The sequence below is a fragment of the Delphinus delphis genome, chromosome 9 (genome assembly GCF_949987515.2).
Source record: "Delphinus delphis chromosome 9, mDelDel1.2, whole genome shotgun sequence".
In the NCBI taxonomy this organism is placed as follows: Eukaryota; Metazoa; Chordata; class Mammalia; order Artiodactyla; family Delphinidae; genus Delphinus; species Delphinus delphis.
The window spans coordinates 6624736-6632340 of record NC_082691.1 but is presented as its reverse complement, the minus strand read 5'-3'; the positions used below and the strand labels follow the sequence as shown (position 1 = coordinate 6632340).

Below are 7605 nucleotides of genomic sequence, written 5' to 3'. Positions count from 1 at the left end.
CAGCTTTGCTGACACTAAGGGTCTCGTCCGTGCTGAGACTCAAAGGCACTTCCTATGTGGCTCCCAACATCTCCCCCTTTTTTATTTTTTAAAAAGGCAGTATGCAATTTCACTTTGGTTTTATATACACTTTGGAGGGCAACTTGAATTAATCGGATAATGACTGGAAAAGAAATAAGGAGCAAAATTATAACCACTCCGGCAGCCCCATAATTTATTAAGATATGCATAAAGGAATTACCCTTAAAATAACTTTGTAAATTTTGTAAAAATTCTGCAGCAGCCTTAGAGGGATTCATATTATATTGAGAGGCTGCAATATCATGAATTTGTTTATGTAAATGTTCCAAATCAATTTCTACATCACTAGAATTCCATATATTTAAAATATGCATTTGAATTTTTTCCCAGGAGTATTTAGAATAATTTACTTTTAAGGGAGTAACACATATCCAAGAATATTTTTTATGGCATGTTAAAGATAGACGAATTTTTAAAGCAGTAAGTTCTTGACCAATATGTAAAACTGCTTCTTCAAGGGCATCAACTTTAGCTTCTAACTTTCTATCTATTGCTTCCTGAGTCGCTAAAGCCAAGGATATATTTTTTGATAAATCATTAGCATATTGTGCTGTTTGTACTTCTTTTACTAAAGTATATGTTGCAACAGTAAAAGAACTCAGTATTCCTATCAAAGCGGAAATTCCCAAAATCAAAGTAGCCACAAATCTTTTTGGCCGTATGAGCTCTCCAACCTGTCTTACAATTTCCGCCCCTATATCTGTATACCAAGATTCATTAAGCGCTACTGGCAGCATAATATAAGCTGGTCTTTTTAACACCATTATGGTTGACACATTCATTTCAGGAACAATACAAGTGGTCAGTATGCATTGTTGACAGGTAATATAAAATCTCATATTATACTGCATAATCTGTAACTTTTCACTATCATTAGAAAGCAATAAGGAATACGGAGATGACACACAGGTTTGAACATGGTACTCTTTCATATGGGTAGTAGCTCTAATTAACGTTATTTTACGAGTGGTTAAGGGTAATCTCCATAACTGAGGTTGATAATAGGTTTTATTTTCATATACAAAAGTATAAATAGGAGCCACCCATCCATGACTATTTCATCTATTTACCTTCAATGGACGGGGAATATAGGAATTATTCCATGGATATAATATGCCTTTCTCTAAATATGTTCTATAATCTCCCTCAGGAAAATTAATACTCCAATCTGAAATATAATATCTAGTTCCAGGAATGGTTATTTTATTCTCTTTATTATACATACAATATATCCATAAAGGATATCCAGTTTTAATATTTATCTGAATCCATTCATTTGTAGCTTTCCCTATAGTCTCATCACAATTATCATATCTAGGAGGATGAACAACTTTAGCTGGATATTTATTAACATAAACTTGATTTTGTCCTACAACTTTTCCTAACAATGACCATAAATATCTTGTGGTTTTATCTCTTCCTACTGGCTCTTTAGGGGGCCTTTTAGGGGAATCTGTCAAAAATCCTGCATCAACTACTGACAAACATCCATTTTTTGTTCGACTATTTTCTATTGACCCTGAGCCAAGAAAAAAGCATATTGGAGGAAAGTCAGTCTGACCTGTAAATGAGTAGTTAAAATTAATAACAAATTGTTTATAGCCCTGTATTCCTCGAATGCCATCGGTCAAATCAGGGAATGAAGGAGTCACTGGAATAATGGAATCTGTCCAAGTACATGTATGTAAAATAGGAGGATCTGGAAAGAAAGTCCAATACGTATCATTGGCGCTCACCTGAACTGAAAGCAAAGTAAGCATAGCCACAAAAAAATTAGGAGTCATCAACGGCAATTCTTGTGTAATCACAGCATTTTTAGCGGTCAGGCAAAGTTTTTTAATTGCCCCCCAAGTCATTGGAGCCGCTTCAGTGGTGGAAACAGCGTACCTTCTTTTTTGTGAACGAGAAGGCAGTGTAGGTTTTTTCTCCAATAATTTAGGAGAAGTTTGTACCTCTTTATCGCAGGCCGTAGGGTTAATTGGTTTTTCTTCCCGGGGATGTAATTCCGCCATCTCAGCAGTGTGATTTCTTTTCTGAAAAATGCTTCGATAAATTTCCCACCTCAGGGTGTCTAATTAATCGATCAGGAATCCAAATTGGTGAATCAAAATTTTGAGGAAAAATACAAGCATATCCTCTACCACTAGTTAGTAATATATCTGGTCCATTCCATTTTCCTGTTAAAACATCCTTCCATAATACCTTTGGTTTTATACTTTCTTCATTTATCTCCCAATGTCTCATCATAGGAGTTTTCTCTTTATCATTCATATTTAAATAATTTAATACAAACATAGAATGGTTAAGTAAATGATGAGGAGAAAAATATTTTAAATCTCCATTTTGCAATTTATAAATCATATTTTTCAATATCTGATTAGTTCTTTCAATTATAGCTTGTCCTTGGGGATTATAAGGAATTCTCGTACTATGGGCTATGCCAAACTGTTGGCATAAGTGCTGAAAAGATTTAGAAACATAAGCAGGGGCATTATCAGTTTTTAACTTCCGGGGGATTCCCAAATAACTAAAGCAAAACATTAAATGTTGACACACATCCTTAAAGGCCTCTCCAGTTTTAGCTGAGGCTATAATCACATGTGAAAAGGTATCTACACAAACATGTACATATGACAGCTTTCCAAAACTGGGTACATGAGTCACATCCATTTGCCACAAATCATTAGCTCGCAAACCTCGGGGATTTATTCCTTGTTGGGGTACATTAGTTTGTGTAGGACACACAGAGCAATTTTTTACTATTTCCCTTGCTGCTTCTCTAGTTAGGCTAAACTGATATCTTAAGGCATTAGCATTTTGATGATGCAGCTGATGAGATTCTATTGTTTCTTGTACTTTATTCTCATCTACTATAAAAATTTTAGTCAGGGCATCAGCAGAGGCATTGTCTTTTGCTAAAGGCCCTGGCAATTCAGAATGAGCTCTAATGTGGCCTATAAAATAGGGTTGTGTTCTTTTCCATATACTTTTTGTAATCTCTTAAGCAACTTAATAATTGTACTCTTATTCTCAGGAAAGGCTGCTGTTTCTATTGCTGGAAATAATTTAACTATATATAAGGAATCAGTATATAAATTAATTTTACAATTTTGTGTTTTCTTCAATACTTCAATTACTGCCATTATTTCAGATTGCTGTGCAAAACATCCTTCTGTTTTTAAACTATATTTTTCTTTTCCAATAATATAAGTTGCCTTACCTGTTGAAGAGCCATCAGTAAACACTAATACAGCCTCCTCCAAAGGTTCTTTTCTATACCATACTGGAAATATAACAGCATTATCTTTAAAAAACTGTAATAAATTATTCTTTGGCAAATGATACAATATTTGTCCTGTATAAGCCATTAAAGCAATTCCCAAATAATCTTCAAACGTTAACAAGGCTTCTAATTGTTCTTTATTATAGGGAACAATAATATTATCCACATCTTTCCCGAACAATTTTCTACTCCTTTTCCTTCCTTTTATAATAATTAAACTTACCATAAATGGGTATGAAGCAACAATTTTTTTAGGATTAGCAGCCAAATGTATCCATTCTAATGGTCCATCTTGCCATAATAATCCTGTAGGAATAACTGGAGTCCTTAAAATAATTAAATTCCAAGGTTTGGTATAATCTAATCTTTTAATAAAAACATTTTTTAAAGCCTTTTCTATTTTTTTTATGGCTTGTTTTCCTTCTGCAGTTAACTCTCTAGGGGATAAGGGGTTAGAATCTCCTTGTAATATCAAAAACAAAGGTTTTAATTCCACAGTAGTAATTTTTAATAAAGGCCTTATCCAATTTATATCTCCTAAAAACTTTTGAAAATCATTTAAAGTAACCAAATGATCAATTTTTAGCTGAAAAGGTATATGTTGAATGGAAAATTCCTGTATTAATCTACCCAAATAATTATAAGGAGGCTCAGTTTGAATTTTCTCTGGAGCAACTTTTAATCCATAATCCTGTAAAGCTTCCATCATATCCTGCAATGCCTGATGTAAATAGGCCTTATCTTTATGGGCCAATAATATATCATCCATATAATGTATTAAATATATTTCTTTATATTTTTGTCTAATTGAACATATAGCTTGGTCAACATATTTCTGACATAAGGTGGGACTATCTTTCATCCCTTAAGGTAAAACCTTCCATTGATAACGTTGGTAATAATAGCAATTATAATATAATTATTATTATAATTTTTTTATTATTATATTATATTTAATATATATATATATAACTACATAAACATATACATATTTTATATATGTATTTTATTTATTTATTTATTTATTTTATTTATTTTATTATCATTTATTTATTATATATATATTTTATATATATATATATGTTACATATAAATACATATAATTATAATTATAATTATTACTATAACATAATAATAGCAATAATAATAGCAATAGCTATTCCTTGCATAAAGGAGGGTATTTATAAGGGTTTTTTTGACCCTCAGGCAGGGGAGCAATACTTTCCCTTATTAAGTTCCATAAAGCAAAAGTATCCACTGGGACCTTCTCAGGTCCAAAATGACTGTAATATACCTGCAAAGTTTGTCCTACCTTTTGCCAGGTTTCTATATTTACAGTTCCCTCCTCTGGGAACCAAGGACATTGTTCCTGTACAAACTGAAAAAACTGAGATAATTGTTTACTAGTTACTTTAATTCCTCTTCCGTTTATCATATGTTTAACTATATCAATAAATAAGAGCCTCTCCTTGGACTCAACGTGTCCCATCTTGACACCTGATTACACCTGATTACTCACCTTCTTAACCAGCTCTCTCCTCTAGCTGGGGGTCTGCAGCACCCTACGGTGAGACTCCTATCCGTCCGAAAATTATAATACTTACCCCTTCAGGTCCCTGTTCGGGCGCCACTTGCCGGGGACCAGCCCCAGCTGAACAGGATTCACCCAAAGGGGAGGACGGAGTCGGCGTGGACAGAACTCAGTACACCTCTTCTTGGATGCAAGGATCTGACAAATTTATTTTTAAGATTCCAAAAGCTTTTATACTATAAAGTGATCTCATTTTCAAATTTAACATTTTCATTTCCACGCCGAAAATTCCCCCACATAGGCCACAAAACAAAGGTGATTTACATCAGCAGATTGATTAAAACAGGTTAGGTAATTTTCCCATCGCCCAAAGTCTCTTTTTTCTCCTGTGGTTAGTCACATGTTGGTCACATCTACGTCAGGAACTCTGTTTGTTCTTCTCAGGAGATTAAAGTGTTCTTGTACTTGTACATTCTGCTTGATCAATCCATAAACTTAAACATATAATTCTATTAGTGATCAACAATATTCAAATAACATTTTATCTACAAATTTCCCAACCCCACCATAATAATCAAAACAATACACATTATTTTTATGCTTCTAAAAAACTATGGGAGCGGGCATTGTACCATAAACTCATTGATTAAACTCACTGTTGCATAAAAACTCGCCACCATACCCAGGTATTTTCCAACATGTTTACAACTTCACTAGGAGGCCATAACTCTTACAATTTTTCTTTTAAAGTACAAAGCTGCTGCAGAAATATTCCCACCATTATATTTCCCCAACAAATATAATCATTAAAGGAGCCAAAATAGCTATAATCCTTCTCTTGATTTTTACCCTAAATTGGGGTCTTTCCTAAACCCCTGCATTAAAACTATACATATTTCCTAACACCAAAAGCAATCCTATAAAAATCACCTTAGGCAAAGGCAGGGGAAGACAAGGGGAGCCACACAGAGGAAAGCCTTGCTTCCACACAGAGAAAAGCTGTGGTTCACGGAGGAAATGGGAAACAGAGCCCTGCTGCGGTGGAAGAGCAGTTGCCATTGGCCAGGTCTCTGGTCTGCTACCTGGGTTCTCATCTGAGCTGGGCGTGGGAAGCGAAGCAGCCATGGGGACAAGAGACCTCTCTCAAAAGGGGTGAGGGTTCAGGCTCCTGCAAAGTTGGGGGGGTGAGGGTCTATGCCCCACCTCTGTTGGCCCCCAAGTTCTCTCCTGATGGCCCCTCTGCGACTGTGCCTGTCTTAGGTTGTTCCTTCCCTGAGGAATCTTACCCGTCTCTGGCTAACCAGCCATCCTCCGGGGCCAAGCAGGGAGATGTGAGGTGTGCGAGTGAGCGAGGTGCAGCGCCCCCAGAGAAGGTCAGTTCTCTGTCACCTTGGTAGTCTATGCCCCCGTGGCCTCCACGCCCAGCACCTGCCCTGGGATTCCCTCGCCAACTGGCGGGGCCCCGGCTCTAATCACATGTCTTCGGGAACCCAGGTTTCTCCTCCAGAGAGGGCCCAGCTTACAGCACTGGGCAAGAGAGACCAATTACAAGGCACCAGCCACCAGGAAGCAGGAAGCTTTGCAAACGAGAACTTTGCTTTTCCAATATTTACACCTGACAGCACCAGCTTTGCTGACACTAAGGGTCTCGTCCGTGCTGAGACTCAAAGGCACTTCCTATGTGGCTCCCAACAGAAAATGTTCAATTTATTTAAATGTTAAAACACAAGTTTTTCCACTGACAACACGTTCATATGACTCTGTCCATGTCATACTCTATCTTACCTTTACAGCAGATGCTCCAGATCCAAAGTCTCTACCCCACACCCACAGATCTCTCTGCTACCAATGCACTAGCCTGGTTTCAATTCCTAATATCCCAACCTGTTTTTCCCTAACTACCATCACCATTTTATTTGACATTCCTTAATTATTTTTTTCATTTTGTCACTTTGCCGCTCACCTCCTCAGGTCAGCCCTCCTGAACAACTTGGCCTGGGCAGGTCCATCAAACTCTCTCTCAGGATCCAACAATTAATCACCTTGTGATCATGTGCATTTCTGCCCTTAGGTTGTAAGGGGAGTGAGGATAGAGGCTGCTGTCTTTCCTGTTCACCCATAGCCTCTCTTCTCTAGTCCAATGGCTTTCATTTATACAGTAAATATAGTGTTGGACAAATTAATTATGAGACAATCCAAAGCAAAAGCAAAAAAATTCAAAGATAAAGATGATTTACATTGTAAGAGAAAATTGAACCATTCTCATTATAGTCAAGTAGGAAAGAATTGTGCAAATAAAATAATGTCTAACAAAATGTTCCCAGCAAGAGTGAAATGGAAGTAATAGTTTATATTCTTGATTGAACTCCTTTCATTGCATGAATGAGGGAAACAGGGATCTGTTTTACAGGTTTTCCTCAGCCTACCCAGCACTGAGATGACTGCTACACTCTGTGATAAAAGAATCTACACTCTGCATGTAGATTCTTAAATATATGGTTGAGCTTTCCATAAATTAAGAAAACTTTTCGGAAATCAGAGGCACATTCAGAGTATAATTCTTAGAGAGCTTTTTGTTAACAAAACCGTTGTTGTCTTAGAAGCCCTCTGGGGATACCTAGGTAGTAGGGTTTAGAATTTATCTGGTTGGGCAGTGACGGGAGACAGAGTCTGAGTCTTGAAGGAGGGGGGCTCGTCTGAGACTCCCCAG

General features: G+C 36.6%; 1 long non-coding RNA gene across 1 annotated transcript; it reads right to left on the bottom strand.

The window, feature by feature from the left end:
• Nucleotides 1-5076: 5076 nt before the first annotated feature.
• On the bottom strand, nucleotides 5077-6583 carry LOC132430851 (uncharacterized). The gene is made up of 2 exons (XR_009520574.1): nucleotides 6182-6583; nucleotides 5077-5389 (listed from the first exon to the last, which is right to left on the bottom strand). It is a non-coding gene; the product is annotated as an uncharacterized lncRNA (long non-coding RNA).
• Between the last annotated feature and the right edge of the window lie 1022 nt (nucleotides 6584-7605).